Here is a 17,144-nt window from a genome sequence, read left to right on the forward strand (position 1 = left end):
ATCATACTGTTGAGCGCAAATTTTGCACGCGAAAATAGACGGTTTTTTATGGTGACATAACTTAACAATTCACTTTCATCATTCCCTAAATCCCTAAGGAATTACAATATTTTTGCACCATATGAAATGCACAAAAAGTAATCGAGAAAATTAAAAACGAGAGTTCCCGGTTGTTCTTATTCGGTAGGGAACAGTAATATTCCGCACCATCATCGGCCCGTGTAATCCCTTATCCAACCAATTTCCCGTAGCCGACTGAGCAATATCCTGTGATCGGTGCCTGGCTATTTCGAATAGTTTGCTCACCAGCGAAGAACAATCGTGCAATGTCCACTTTGCTACCGTCCTCATTGCCATTCCCGCTTGTTCCCTTAGTGCGTCGTTGCGTACGTTCTGATAGCTCTACTTGGTGCTACCGTTGATCCGAAAAGCTACGGGCGCTGTTGCCTTATCCGTTTCCGTTTGATTCCACCGTAACTGAGACGAGACCTGCAAAGAGGAAAAAATGTAACTTCAGCTGCTGCCAGTCAACTGCTGTCACGAACTGTCAGGTGCAACCAGCAGCTTTTTGAGTGAAAGTATTGGTATCCCAAATAAAATATTCCACATCATTTTTGTTTTACCAAGACTCTTTTACTTTAACGAGTATTCCAAACCTTCCGTTTAGCTTGTTAATAATCAGTAATAAAGCTGTGTTTTGTTCCCGGTATAAAAATCCTTATGAAAATAAATTAACTATTTCGTGAATTGGATACACTTTTATTGTGCTCAGAAGGGTCCACCTGGGGCTTAGGTGAAACAGTCAAGTAAACAGTTGAAACTCGATGGTCAACTGTGATGAAAAGAAGAACAAGTGTCAAAACAAGAGAAAAGAAGCAGCGTCTTTGCAGGTCTCGTCTCAGCACCGTAACAAAATTTTACGATCCTGGTGCCTACGGATTGGTAGCAAATCGGGTGACGAGGAATTGCGGAACATACCTGTTATTTCCGATGCATTGACCTTTAAAAGAAAAACATTACAAATATTAAACAACGAAATTATAAGAACAAGAACGAAACTTTTTTTTATTTGAGGTCGTACTTCGCTCACTTGTTCGTTCTCAAGCTCTTTCAATTTTGATTTAATCCCTGACTAGAGTGAAGCTGCTCAATCTCCATTTTTTCCTCTCGTGTCGGTAAGCGAATATAGAAATTCATACTCAATGTTCAAGTCCAGTTGATTGAGCTCGCTTCGTTTGGAGAAGTTATTTGTGCTTAGTCTTCTTATTCTTCAATTACTCTATATTCCAACTGAAACTTGGCCTGCTTATCCACTTATTGTTCTTTTAACATCCAGTTATGAAATGAAAAATATTCCGGTCTCAAATTCCCAATTCTACCTACAATCTGGAGATGAATTGTTCGATTCTTGGTCAACTACAGTCCCGATTCGCTGGTTGGGCCACGACCTCGGCCCAACTAACGAATTCGGTTTTTTAGTTGGGCCAATTGACAGCCATTTGAACACGTGTATTTCGACTTGAACATCACAAATGATGTCCGTGACGCCTAATCCGATTTTCCGTGTTTACATTAAATTTTGACGTACGGTTGCTTTTTAGTTGGGCCATCGCCCAACCAGCGGAGGCCCAACTAAAAAGTGACCCAAGTATTAAAATCCCAACCAGCGAATTCCGACTGTACAAGAAGCTTTCGCATGAGAAACAAGGGTACCGATTCTTTTGATTCTATGGGCTACTTTGGGTTTTATTTTCTGAAAAAGATAAACGGAAAAAATACCAAATTTGAAACAGAAAGATGCTATCCAACTGACAAGACACCCGAATGCAGAGTCTATATAGAGTTGCGCAAAGAGGATCTTCTTACACTTATTCTGAATGTTGCTCTTATTATTCTGTTGGCAACTTTCATTTTTGTTCAACCCTTCAAGTGACTTGACGGGAATGTTCATTTCTAAAGCTTTTTAATTCGATAACCTAGTCACCCACAGAGTGCAAACCCAGACAACCACACATCGCATAAGAATGCACGAATAACATCGTTTACCGATCCAAATTTCATCAAAATCGCATTGTGGTGCGAAGCTCATCAGTTTATTTATGAATTTTCCCGCATAGTAGGCTATTTTACGAGTTAATTCCAGTTTCATTTGTTGTCATCGCATATTCCTGCAAACAAACTCGAATGAAATCGGATTATCTGTCAAACAGAGTTTGTTATCACAAACTACATCGCAATGTATAACAAACAAACTCGCATAAAATTCGTGCACATCGCATACACTACCGTGCAACGTCGGATAAGAAATACACATATATCGCCTCCACTTTTGTACATAAAAAGCGTTTTCGCGACTGGCATGCGATGAAAATTGTGTGCATAGGCATCGCAATATCGAAAAACAATTATATTATGCATGCATTCTGGTTGTCTGGGAACACTAATACATTTCAATTCATGCGTTTTAATTCGCCATAATAATCATTAGGCGATAACAATACTTCCGCCTCACCAACAAGTATTTGTTTACTTTGCTCGATGGGTAGACGGTTTGACAGTTCAATAGGTAGATTTGGCTTCACTCTTTGCGCAACTCATAATAGACTCAGCCCGAATGGTGACAATGGCAATTTGATAGTAACTTACGTTAAAATTCTTTCAAAATGTCCTAAGTAGCCCCCGGTTTGTCAAAAGAAGCCCCGCATGACGGTTATAGAAGTTTCTATATGTGCGAAGGTTTTTTAATCCTATCTGAATCTGTTTTTCCTTGACATATTTTTAATATTATAATATTTCTAAAAGTCCAATCCACTCCAGAACCAGGATGCTTTCCGGTGTACTTGTAATCAAATTTATGCAAGCATCCAAGGATTCTTTTGAGATTGTGAAGTGAACCTACCTAAGATACCATACTGATTTTATCTAGGATTTTGAACTAAATCCTTTAACTATTTTGATCGAAACCCTTCAAAGATTACGAACCGAATTTTTCTGCGATTCTGGACGGAATCCTTAAATTCTCAACCTTTTATTTGGGAATTCTGAATAAATTCTTCTGCGGTTTTGCAGGGTATACTCATTGGATTGCAAAGAGAAGCCTTCTGCACACTTAACTCATTTCACCGTATTCGGTAAATTTTACCGAAATCTCAACAGCAGAACTGTTCGGTAATTTATTTTACAGATTTTTTGTAATTTTTTCCATTGCTCAACTGTCAAAATCACCGAAAATCAGATAAATTATTTACCGAACAGTTCTGCTGTTGAGATTTCGGTAAAATTTTACCGAATTCGGCGATTTATTTTAATTGTGTGTGATACCTTCTAGGGTTCAAGACGGAATATTTTGATTCTGAAAAGAAATATTTGTGAGATTTCGAACGAAATCTTTGTGGCATTCCAAATAGAATTCTACTGGACCTACGAACAGAATCTTTGTGGGATTTCAAAAGTAATCTTCCTGGAATTACAAACGACATGCATTGATGCTTTGATTTCTTAATTTTGAACGATTCCGAACGAAATCCATTAATTTTGATGATATTTTTATATTTTTTCCGGATGGGATTTTGAACGGAATTCTCCAAGGATTTTGAGCGGCTTGCTTCTTGGATTCTGAAAGAAGTCCTTGTGGCGTAATTTGTCTGAGAATGAAAATGAAGTTCTTTTGAGATTCTGAACGGAAAACTTCTGAGAGTCTGGGATTTTCATTTTGAGTGAAACCTTTCTGGGATTGTTACACACTTACTTTCGATTACCGAAGTCGGTAAAATTTTACTGAGTTTTTGAACAGCTGACTAAAGTCGGTAAAAATTTCAACTGCTGAAACTCGGTCAACCAAAATATTAATGAGTTGTCAAAAAGTACCGATCAAGTCAGTACTTATTATTACTGACTTGTTCGGTAAACTTTTTGTTTACTGAGTTTTTCAATGCAAAATACTTTCAGAATTTCGATCCAAAATTGGAAGACTAAGAATCAATTGAAAGGTGAAAAGTTCTAAATTGAGTTGATATTTGTACGGTTAAGAATATGGGTTCTTATGTTCTTATGTTCTAATGTTTGCTTTTCTCGATTTTTCTTCCAAAACATGATATCAAACAACGTGATATTTATTTCCATTTTCATTTATCCACACATTTAGAATATACATCTTTGCTATTCTTTTGTATTTTAAGAATGACTGATTTTTTTATTTTGCAAAATTGTCCTCAGCACTTGTAATTTTCATCGCTGAATCGTTGATTCTTTGGTGACAAATCTTGGCCCCAAACAGAAGACCTAATACAGCTCCTCCTAATATACATCTTTCGGAAGCAATTTGTTTGCACACAATTATCACAAGGTTCACCAGTCCATTTTTTATCAGGTTTTGTTGAAGAGGCATTAAGTCCAGACCGACCAAATTTGTTAGTTTCGGCAGTGGCAACGTTAAAAAAAATGTGCAGCATGATGCCATTACGATGAACAAAAGCACGCGCTGAGAAAAATGTTTCAGCTGTCATCTGTTATTGAATAAAACTCAGTAAACAAGATTGACTACTGAGAGGCTATCAGAACTCGGTAATCGCTTTTACTGACTTCTTCTGCATTTCCCAGTAAACATCACATATTACTGAAAACTCGGTACTAGTCATTACCGTATACAGTAAAATGTGGCAAAATTATAAAAAAGATTACAGAAAATCGGTAATTTCTAATGGAATAGCTGATTTTCTCAGCAGTTTTCATAGTTTACCGACCGAAACCGTAGAAAAAATTACCGAACAAGAGAATCGAGAATAAGTGTGTATCGGAAACCAAAAGAAACCTTTTCGCCATTCTGAACGAAATCCTTTTGCGATTTCGAATGATATTCTTCTACGATACAAAACGGCATCATTCGGCAAGAAAGTTTTCTGGGATGCCGAACGGAACCGAACAAATTTCATTGATTTTATTGATATTTAAAAAAAATCCTACTACGATCTCGATGATATTCCGATTTTTTCAAGGATTTTGAACACAACCTGTTTGACATTCCTAATTGAATTAACCGAATTAACCGTATGCTTCTGGAATTTGAATTTTGAATTTCACCGAAAAATATTCCATGTGTTATTGTGGATTTACTCGCTATCAAGATTTTCCCAATTACTTTTACGGCTACTCAGAGTAAGCGCAAAAATCGAGGGGAACGGCAATGTTAATGTCTTAATAAACTTAATTTTAAGGATTACAAATATTTAGTCAAATGAAATAAATTCTTCAATATTACAGTCGCAGAGCTTTATGAAATATTTTTTCGTATTTTTTCGCGGTTTTTCGGGGCAAGTATTAAACATTTTATATCTCACGATCAGGTAATAAATATCATATACATCTAACTACTCCTCACCTACTGGGCCACGTGCTCATACTTTTGTCCGCCAAAAATGCAAATGCCAAAAAGCACGTGGTTGCCGGTAAACAAATATTCGCTCTTTCACTCAGATTGCTGGTTGGAATTTTTTGACGTTTACTTTGTCTCGCTCAAACCAACAGCGAATACTCTAGCGACTACTTTAACGAACACTTGGTGGAACGGCTACTCTAACCGACCGTGTCCACCTAGCAAGTAAACGTACAATAAGCCGAAGCCAAGTCTTGCATCTGACATGCATCAATCAGAAGATTCCTGCGTTTTGAATTCACAATTTCGACAGAAAACTTATTGTGTACGTTCTGAGATTTTCAGTGATGTATACTTTTAAGCGTAACGCATTGTAACGCTCGCCTTCTTGAACAAATTAATTTCCTCGGAATTTCATCTAAATATCGCTTTTTCGCACGGGAAACTAGTGAAACAGATGCTGAACAATATGAATTTCCTGAAGCCAATGGGGGAATTAGCAGCGGCATTGTTTTTAGTTCAGAAATCAGAAAAATGTTGCATATTTTACGATCTTGAAGACATTCATATATACAAATACATACAGGTAATTATCGATAAGATGAGGTAATTATCGATCAGATAACCCAAAGAATAATAGAAGTTTCTCAAAATTAAAATGTAATCATATGTAGACAACAGGAACAGTACCTGTCAAAAGTTGGGAGTGACGTCACTGCGCGCAATTGAGTATTGCACAGTCCTTCTTCAAATTCTACCAAAATTTATATCTTCTTTAAAAACAGCATTTGTTATGCGTTACGCATGGGGGTGAGGGTATTTCTGAAAATTGTTATACGAATTGTTAGAGGGGGGGGGGGTGTTGGTTCTTAAAAACAATAAATGTTTTTCGCGTTCCGTAATATTTGAACAGAGCATACACGCTTAGTTCAGTTTACCTATTTATAGGTACTTGGTTCACCCATATTTAGGTATTATTCGCATTACCTATATTATGGGTAAATTTTATGGATAAAATCGGTAAAATTTACTGATATTATCAGTAAAGCGAGTTTACCTAAATATAGGTAATTGAATTTTACTCATATATGGGTGAAAAAATAATCTTGTTTTGTTTGCAATAGTATTTATTTCTCGAACCTCCGAACCACACTGTTTCAATAAACACAAACTATGAATCTTTCCTAAATTGATTTGCCTATAGAAGATTTGTGCAGGAAAACAATCCCAGCGTTAATTTCGGTGAGTACATTTCTTCGGAAATTGTTGCACTCTATTTTAACGAAACATTTTCCATTTGTAGCAGTTTTCTCGGAACATAAGTAATCGCCGGATCCCTACCAGCGGACCGGAAACACAAGCGGAATCAGTCGAGACGGCAGGTCCTTTCCAACCAATGGCTCGACAATAGCATCAACAAAAAATCTATATGACCGACGAAACCGTAGCAAAGTCATCACTAAGGTACCGGTGGAGTGTTCGGTGCCGCTTGTTCTACGGCCGCTAGTTATTGATGAGATTTTGTCAACACACTGGGAGATTCGTTGGCGCAGCGAACCACCCAGTTGAGCGCTGCAGGAAGATTGACGTGCCAATCGTGGGGTGTCACAGAAATCTGGATTTTAGAAAAAGCAAAGAGATTTTCAAACACGTCTGATCGAGCGTCTGATTCGATGTCAGTTCCGGTATCATCCGGATAGCAGAGTTTGGTTCAAAAGGTTGGTTATTCATTTACATAGAATATTATGGATTTTATTATGATTTAAAATATTTTCAGATCTTAATGCATACTGTGACTGGCCATTGATCCCAAACTGGTGGATTCCTGGGTGGATTCCAATTCCAAATCCTTGCTCTTAGCCGTTAAATACGATTTTCAGAAGCATGGAGATGTTGTCTCTAAGGAATCTGAATTGTTGAGTCATCAGGTCATAAGGCATTCCCAAGGAGGAAAAGCAAATGAATGTGCGGAATACAAATATTGAGAGGGACATAGTGAGCAGAGATAGGAATAAACCGAGGAAACAAAAAGAGATTCAATTCAATGAAGATGGACGAAAAGTCCAAGCGACGGAGTTGGTCAAGAGCTTCAAGAGCGAGCGTCCGCGGAAGGAAGTTTTTTTGTTACTGAATTATAATTCGGAGCAATGATATGGATTTGAAAGGTAAGTATTGCGCATAAGCCCCAAAATTTTATTCCCACCTTTGGGTTTCCGCGCCGAGCACTCAGCGCCAGACTTGGCGACAAGGAGATAGTCGTCAAGTTGGTACTCCTGATTTTTTGACAACTGATGTCGATTGGTTGTGTGAGTGCACCGGTGTCAAATAATAGAGCTTTTAGCTGAAAATTTAATTGTCAAATGCAAATTTTGACAGTAATATAGATGTATGAGTGAATAAAATGTGCAAATGCTCTATCGCGGAGGCAATCGCTGAAGACAAGTGTCAATGATTTCAGTGACGAAACGAAAAGTTTCAATGCAAAAAGCAATAATTTAAATCAAATAAATTCAATTTGAAATGGGCTAATTATGGATTTCATTTTGATTTTAGATATGCTGCGAATGACAGTTTGCTTCGCATTATTCTGAAGCGGCCGCTGCTATACCATCATCCATGGTGCCACAAGATCTGGAACAGCATGTCGTTAAACATGTGACTTTATTGTCCGCTACGTGGTAATACAATTCCTGATGCATCACCATCCTGATCGTTTCACCATACTGCACCGAACCTGCTACTGATGGATATATTAGTTCGTTCGTGCCAACTAACATCTGTTCCGGTTTCTGCTCCGAAATTACATGCCACCATTCTTACAGTTATGTACTGCCAGGGATCCAAAACCAATAATGATAATTTATGTAAAAACGGGAACTCTCGCGAGAACTATAAATTAATCTCGAAATAAATAAAACAATTCTCGCGTAACATATGATTACGGCTTATAAACCAAAACCATGATTTTTGATTTTCTGGCATGAACGATTGCTTTGTAAATTATTCTTCATGCTAGTTAAAACTCCGTACTTGATATCTCTTTAGAAACACATTAATTGCTATTTTGAGTGAACGTCTCATGAACCATTTGCACCATAGTGGTTTTTAAGTCCTTTGTTGGCGCCCTCAACTACCATGCGGAATGTTTGCTTTGGTTTTGGGCCGTTCACTTTATATTGTTTATTTAGAAAAACTAGCTTCAAGTTATTTTTAAATGTATATTCTTACTAGGTTTTCGATATATCGCATAGCAGAACTGCTCTGGCTAACAAATCTAAACAAATCCGATAGTGTTAGCAGCTTTGAGCAAACGGCTTAAAAACCAGACGTGTTGCCGATGATGCGAATAAACGGCGCGATTTTTGTTTTAGCTGAAATTTTGTAGATTTCGAATGGTTTTTCATTTAATCTTGACCTGCTGTTATAATATAACCATTTACGTATAATATTGACATGGTTTTGACAATGAAATGAGTTTCTACTTCAATAAATGAATTAAATTAGTCATAGAAAATTTGAACCTCATTTTTCTCGGTTCAGCTTTGTTGGTTTTTCGGCCCTAATCACGAGGGGCGATGCACTTATGTATTTTTGATTCAGTCCGACGTATTGAATAATATTTCGATGTATTTTTCGTGTATTTCCACGTATTGATTGTAATAATGTATTAAACTGAATTAGAGTGAATTGTTGTGCATTAATGTAATATTTGTGTATTTTCTTCACATAAACGGATTGAAATCGTATTTTCGTATATTTTGACCAGGATTTTGACATTTCAGTGTTTACGATTGATTTCAAGTAAAAAAAATATTATTTTATGCGCATCAAAAATTTTCTTCGATGTTTTTTTCGACATCGTTTGATTTAAACCATTGCATTTTACATTTAGCATAACATTTTTAAAATCATTGCATTTTACAAGCATTTTATTATAAATTTCGCTTGTCATTTCATCGAGCAAAGGGGTAGAATTCAATTCTTCCAATCTGGAGATTCGAATCCTATTCTCGCCCCGGTGTAGAATTTTTTTGAATGGAAAATAATGTCGACTCTTTGGGCGTAGTGTATCCATCTATGTATATCCATTGTGCTTGTCAATCGAATTTTATATCCATGCCATGTATCAGGCATGGAAAAACTTTCAATTATGAATTGTGGAAATGTCGGGAAATGGATACAAATGCTAGTATAACACTATTTGATTCAAGAAGTATATTTTATTTGAAGTTAAGCTTCTATATGGAAACTACAAAGGTAAATTTTTATTTTAGACATAGACGCAATAATTTTAGATTTGGTTAAAACATGTTCATTATATTTTACATCTCTCTGTTCTCATATTTATGTGGTATTGGATAATGCAATCCAAGTCCTGAATATGTTCACCGAATCAATATGGTGAATATGAACCCCCCTCGATGCACTGATGTTTGTATTAATCACGTCTCGGTGAAAATTCAACAGTCGCATATGCAATGTTGTTGACATTTTGACCTCGGTTGTTGATATCCGACAAACCAAATTTAGGATCACTGCTCCTGATCTTAAACGTGGTTTTTCGAATGTCTGAGATGATTTCTTGTCTGAAATGCAAGAGGATTGGCAGATCCTCGAAATGTGTAGCAAATATTGGTTTGAAATTAATGAAGAGGATTCTCTCGCACAGTATGAACAGACGCTACCAAACTTTTATTTTTTTTTCAGGCCTGCGTTTTCTTGCGTAATGACGATTGTACCCGTATTTAAATGCATTTGATTACATTTTTGCACTATTTGCATTAAAATATGATGTTTGAATTTTTCGTGTAATGATGTGTATTTATTTGTATTTTTGTGGATTATTTGTATTTTTTGTGCAATATTTGTATTTCCGTGCATTATTTGTGTTTTGTGCATTATTTGTATTTTTATGCATTATTTTTATTCGCGTATTTTTGATTCATCATTCGATAGTAGTGAACCGCCCCTCGCCTAATCATATGTTGCTCGAGAATTTGTTTATTTTATTTTATCCAAAACGATTTTAAATTTCCATAACAAATTGGTTCACCCTCGGGTTCACCCATATTTGAGTCAATTTCACCTAAAATAGGATACCCATAAATAGGTAAACATTACCGATTCTGCCGTGAACCACTTGTACTCAAATATGGGTAAATGGCAGTTCACCCATATCTAGGTATGTGCACTTTTTGACGATTTTAGGTACTCTTCACCCATATTTGGGTGAACTGAAGTAAGCGTGTATTTCTTTTTTTAACAGAACAGTACATTTTTTCCGTGTATGCTGTCAGTTTTCTGTTTCTGGCTGCTGGATTATGACATCTGGATATGATACTACTGAAATCGGCCACCCTGGGATGATTTCCGAGGCCCCCAGAGGCATCAGACTCGGTCATTTTCAAAGTATCACAAGCTATGGTGAGTATTAAACTACAGAATATTGAAAGACAAGTGAAATTGTGTCATCCAAATATGATTCTGGGGATATTGGCCACCCGGAGTACAGTCCGAAAACCTCTGGAGGCACCAAGACCGGATGTCGTAATTCTTCGTGTCTTACAAAATGTTGAAGTTTGATATCCATATTGCCACAGATTGTAGTATTTTGAAATTGGCGATTTTGATGCCTTCTGAGGCTTTCTCATAGGCTAGGGTGAAACCATTAAAGGATATCATAGTTCGATTCTATAACACACCCCGGAAAACCATTCCCTAGAAAACCGTTCCCAGAAAACCACTCCTCAGAATGCACTATTCCCCAGAAAACCGTTTCCCAGAATGAAATACAGTAGACGTTCGATAACTGCAAGTCATTCAACTGCAATGCTTTTAAACTGCAATTCGATAGTTGCAACTTTGCAACAGTTTTGCAGTTATCTAAACTTCTAAACTTCAAACTCAATGACATTTGCAATGCGCTGCACATTTAGATGCACTTTTATTGCATCTGACGTCGATTGACAACTGTTTGACGTCTAGAATGCATTGCAGTTATCGAACGGCATTCGCTAACTGAAAAGTAAACATTTTGCAGTTATCGAACGGCTACTGTATTCCCCCGAAAACCATTGCCCAGAATGCACCATATCCCAGATTTGTTTTTTCATACCTTTAAAAAGTTTCCTGTAACCCAAGTTTCGTACTTGCAGGCTATCTTCTAAATCAGCGGTTCTCAACTTGGGGTACATGTACCCCTGGGGGTACCTTCGCTGGCCCCAAGGGGTACCTCGAACAAAAATACGTAATGACAGATGTATTACAATTTCAATTAAAACTTTTTGATAATTATTGTGTAATGTTTTATTTCAAAACTTTGTATTGTGTAGCCAAGGCGATCATAAAATCAAATCCTGCCATTGTAATCAGCACAGTGTGGAACAAAACGTTGAGTGACTAAATTCTAGAATCTGAATGCTCGGAACCTCCATTTAGGAGGCATGATGGCCGTTCCGAAAAGCTCGGTAGCTTCCTTCCAAGCAGCTTGGCCTCTTGGCTTTGGAAGCCTCCTTTCAAGAGGCTCAGAAGCCTCCTTTCAAGAGGCTCGGAAGCCTCCTTTCAAGAGGCTCGGAAGCCTCCTTCCAAGAGGCTCGGAAGCCTCCTTCCAAGAGGCTCGGAAGCCTCCTTCCAAGAGGCTCGGAAGCCTCCTTCCAAGAGGCTCGGAAGCCTCCTTCCAAGAGGCTCGGAAGCCTCCTTCCAAGAGGCCTCGGAAGCCTCCTTCCAAGAGGCCTCGGAAGCCTCCTTCCAAGAGGCCTCGGAAGCCTCCTTCCAAGAGGCCTCGGAAGCCTCCTTCCAAGAGGCTCGGAAGCCTCCTTCCAAGAGGCCCGGAAGCCTCCTTCCAAGAGGCTCGGAAGCCTCCTTCCAAGAGGCTCGGAAGCCTCCTTCCAAGAGGCTCGGAAGCCTCCTTCCAAGAGGCTCGGAAGCCTCCTTCCAAGAGGCTCGGAAGCCTCCTTCCAAGAGGCTCGGAAGCCTCCTTCCAAGAGGGAGGCCTCCTTCCAAGAGGCTCGGAAGCCTCCTTCCAAGACGCCTCGGAAGCCTCCTTCCAAGGGGCTCGACAGCCTCCTTCCAAGAGGCTCGGAAGCCTCCTTCCAAGAGGCTCGGAAGCCTCCTTCCAAGAGGCTCGGAAGCCTCCTTCCAAGAGGCTCGGAAGCCTCCTTCCAAGAGGCTCGGAATCCTCCCTTTAAGGTGAAACTGTGCAGAATCCAAATAATTTTCACCTCGCATTTTCAGAGGCACCAATCTCAACAAAAAAGTAACGAATAACTGTCATCTTTTTATTTTAGCTTTGCTGGTGCTGGTTGGGGGTAAGTACCTTAATGAAGGGCAATGCTCGAAGGGCTAACTCTTAAGAAAAAGGTTTAGTACCGCTGTTCTGAATAATGCACCATACGTTATTTTGACGTAAACTACGTCTAAGGGGAAGACTCGGATACAGGGTGACAAATGAAAATTTCCAAATCCGAGACCGTCACGAAATCATGTAAGATTTTGAACGTTAATAGCGCATTCATCTTTCGATGGATTTTTGAGATTTATATATCAATCGACTCGGAAACTCTTCACCAATTTTCCAGTTATATTGAAACATTTGATTATCAACGTTAAAGTAGGGTATTGGACCATTTTGGCAGCACCTCTTTTTCCCGTTCGCAACGTGAGTCTCATTCGGCCGTCGTTCAGTGTAGTTGGTTTTTGGGCTCTTCTTTTTGTGCGGTGCTTCGCACCAGTCTGCCACAAGAAGTAGGGCCAGAGCAGTGACCGTAGTCGGCGATATACATACAAGCGCATGTTTGTGCAAGGATAGGATGATCGATTGTTAGCAACGGCAATGCAATGTCATAATGCGATAGGGACACGGCAGGTATTTTAGTCTGTTCGTCATAGTCTCGAAAACCAATAAAAAAGTCGCTTTTTTGTAAAACTCATACGTACCAAATCGTAAGCTCAGGAGAAACGTTCTGCTATAGTGGAGTTCTAGCAAATGTACGTTGCTTTCGTTGGTTTTAGCCCCTATGACGATGGACGGAAATACCTGCCGTGTCCCTAATCGCAATGCAAATAAACAAACATGTTCGATTGAAAGATAACTTAGGAAAATGGTAAGCCATTTTATGATAAACTGCAAATTGTTAATTATATTTTTATTATTGAATATGCGCCAAAATCAAAAGAATTCAATTTTAATTCAGGAAGTTTGATAGGGTATCCAATCATGGTTTGAACCAAATGGCGGGTTTCAGATGAGCCGTCAAAACAAATTTGATTTATTTCATTAAAGGGACATGTTAGAACTGCGATTTCTAGTTTATATGGAAGCTTAGTTCATTATCTTTCTAAGGACATCCTGGGTGCACATATTTATGTTTAGTTTCATTGAAAAAACTTAATAATTACATAACTTTGATTCGTATCATGGTTTGAACTACACTGTTCATGGTTTGAACTAAAATCGTACCATGGTTTGAACTACTGCAGCAGCCAGCAGCTCCTAAATATAATACTAATCACATGCATGCAACGCTGAGGAAATCTTTAGAAAAGCAAATTTGTTTTACTATTCATCTTCTCGCATTAGATTAGTAACTCGAAACGTGTGAAAATCGTCTAAATTATCGATATGAAATTTGCGATTTTTTCATATTGGAAATGTAAACAAAATGCTCCAGCTAGGCGCATGCAGCGCTCCTAGCGGACAGCAGCAGAACATGACTGCATTTACAAGTTCAAACCATGGTACGAATTTAGTTCAAACCATGATCAGTTTTTACCTTGTATAAATGTTACTATTTCAACTATTTAAAACTGTTTCTCAATTGTATGATGATGTCAATCGATTACAGATAAAAATAGCATTCTTTTGATATATTGATCTCACTCCTGTGTCATAAAATGCGTCCTTTACGAGCTTTTTGAAATTATGCCACTGGTGGGGGGAATTTAGCGCAAATTCAGGACGTTTTTAATTTATTTTATTACTTAAACAATATGTACGAATGTTTAAATAAACTTTATCACTTCCTGTATACCTAAATATGCCATTCATACTGTTTTAGGTTCATTTCATGCCAATGAGATGGTAATTTCTACTGATTTCAAAATGGTTCAAACCATGATACGCTTTTCACTAGTTCAAACCATGATTGGATACCCTACTCTGTGTTCAGGAAGTTCAGATACTCTGTGGGTACAATCATGCGGGGCTTATTGTAAACGGCTATAGCTTCGGAACGCAAACGGGCTATAGGTTACAATAGAACTATTACTTTCTAGCTCCCGGATCTAAGATTCTTGCAATTATATTAATAATATGGTTGCACGAATATGTTATCCATAATGCCACTGCCAGATAGTGGGAGTTAGATTGTAATAAAATAGCACAAATACCCTATTCCCGTCCGCAGCGTTTACTACTCTGGCGCATCTCAACCGAATGGCTTGGTTTTTGATACCGTTCTGACTACAATCCAGAATATGACTCATATTCCGAACACTGGCGTTTTAGCGCCCTAAAACTAAAACTGTCATTGGTTTTCCGCACTGAGGATCAAGATAACAAACGAATTCAAACTCCTGTGGAGAAAATTACACGAATAAAGTTAAAATGGGCATTTAAAAGCTAAAGTTCGGAATAAGAGTCATGTTCGGAATTTGAGTCAAAACGGTACATGGCTAGTATTTGTTGATTTCTAGTTGGCGCAACCGGGTTTTATAGACTCGCGCTTCTTTGTCGGACTCAACAATACGACTATCCCTTCTCTGCCAACTATTCCTCGTCACTCCAAATAACAGAAGGCGGAGATTCTGCCAAAGGTCCAAGGCTCGTATTCTTCCACCAGTGATGACTCGATGCTCTGACTACCATTGGAAAGAGGCACCTGTTTGTCCGTAGCCAGAGCAGAGATTCTTTGCAAGGTCCAGGGCCGATGCGTATCGTCTCGCATCTGTCGTAAAATCGCTAAATCGTGGTACACGCACTCACCAGTATTCACCCCCAGCAACAAACATATTGCACATCGATCACAGTAACTTATACCGTGGGGCATCGAAATCCGTACACTTAAGCACCTTAGTATATGAAAAAGTCATTAGAAAATAGGAATCGAATGTAAATAAAACGTTTGTCATTGACACAGGCGCATGAAGGCTTCTACTTTTGAAGTGTTACACATTTACTCATTAAAAACTACGAAAAATATGATAAAATAATGAATTAAATCAACTACTCCTGACTCGAAATCCGTCCACCGTGGACGGATTTCGATTCTAAGGATCAAAATCCGTACAGCCATTTCTTAACTAAATATTTAAATTGAAACAGTCTTATTGACTAAACTACCACTGTAAATAGTTCGATACGCACCTTGAGAAGCGATCCCTTCGATTTGTATTTCGCTTATCTTATGTAATGATTTGCAATTAACAATTAAAACACAGTTATTTTTGGTGCAATTATGCTCTACCCGAAAACAAAATGGCGGCACGAACTCCGCGTTTGGTGGGTGGAGATTTGTTTTTGATTTTTGTTGATTTAATTTCAAAGCCTTCTTTCCAATTCTATGCCCTAAAAGCATACTGTCAAGTATCTGAACAGGATAAGATTTATTATTCCTACATTAATTACCTTTAACCTCCTTTAATTTATTGATATCTCATGAGGTGGACGGATTTCGGTGCTGTACGAATTTCGGTCCCGCGCGGTATATGCCCGAATTCTCTCACAATATGGTTACTGCAACAAGATTGGCTCAACGTGTGCTGCTTGGGGTATCATAAGCATGTAACGCTAGTGAGTTATTTTTATTTCAGAATAGTATTATTTAATAATCATACTCCACTATTTCCACTTATATATTACTACAAATAAACTAGATTAGTGGTCGAAAATTTGGAATGAAACTGAATCCCTACTAATTTTACTCTAAGTCCAATGCAACAGTTGGAATTGCGAAAAGCATTATTACCATTTGGAGTTTTAAAGTTAAAATTTTAAGTTATCGTACCGTCGTCGGGGAGACAACGGGTCAAATGGGGGTGAGAATGGGTCACTGTTTCAACTACATATAATGCTTGTAGAATAGATTTAATGTATCTGAGAACAATAAAACTGAATTATAAGTGACCTTTTTGAATGATTTTGTTATCCGACCTCCAGACTGTCGGTGAGGGCTCGGACGTCACCCCTGACAACGGTATCCAACATTTTTTTTATATTTTAAGTAATGGTAATTTTGTTCTAAACCAGTGACATAAGTAATCAAATGAATTATCTTAAAATTTGACTACATTCCTCAATGCACCAAACTGTTCTACGTAGTTTACGTTGGGCGGTCGTGTCTTGTACATAACCCTTCAGATTTTTTTAAAATTTAGATTATATTGTATTATGGGAGTTAGCTGGAGAGTTAGCGTGGATTGCCGGTTCAGTCTAGGGTATGTTCGGGTAGGAACCATTCTCGACTCTCTGAGCATAGTGTATGCATAGTACTTGCCACACAAGATACCATTCCTTATGTCATTCTATATGTTAAACATAAACTATCAATTTAAAGGAAAGGAACAAAAATGTAATAATGTAGTGACTATTTCTCTTTCACTAGCGCTATTTTTGTTTTAAATAATCCAAACTTGAAAAAATCTGCGAATGCCTAATTTTGAATAATAAAAAACGATAACGGATATTTGTTTTTAAATTATATAAAATTCAAATGAATCAATGTTGATCCCAAGTATGTGCGTAATAGGGAAGTTATTTGCAAAGTTTCCAATGTAT

Source organism: Armigeres subalbatus, chromosome 1, assembly GCF_024139115.2.
Source record: "Armigeres subalbatus isolate Guangzhou_Male chromosome 1, GZ_Asu_2, whole genome shotgun sequence".
Classification (NCBI taxonomy): Eukaryota; Metazoa; Arthropoda; class Insecta; order Diptera; family Culicidae; genus Armigeres; species Armigeres subalbatus.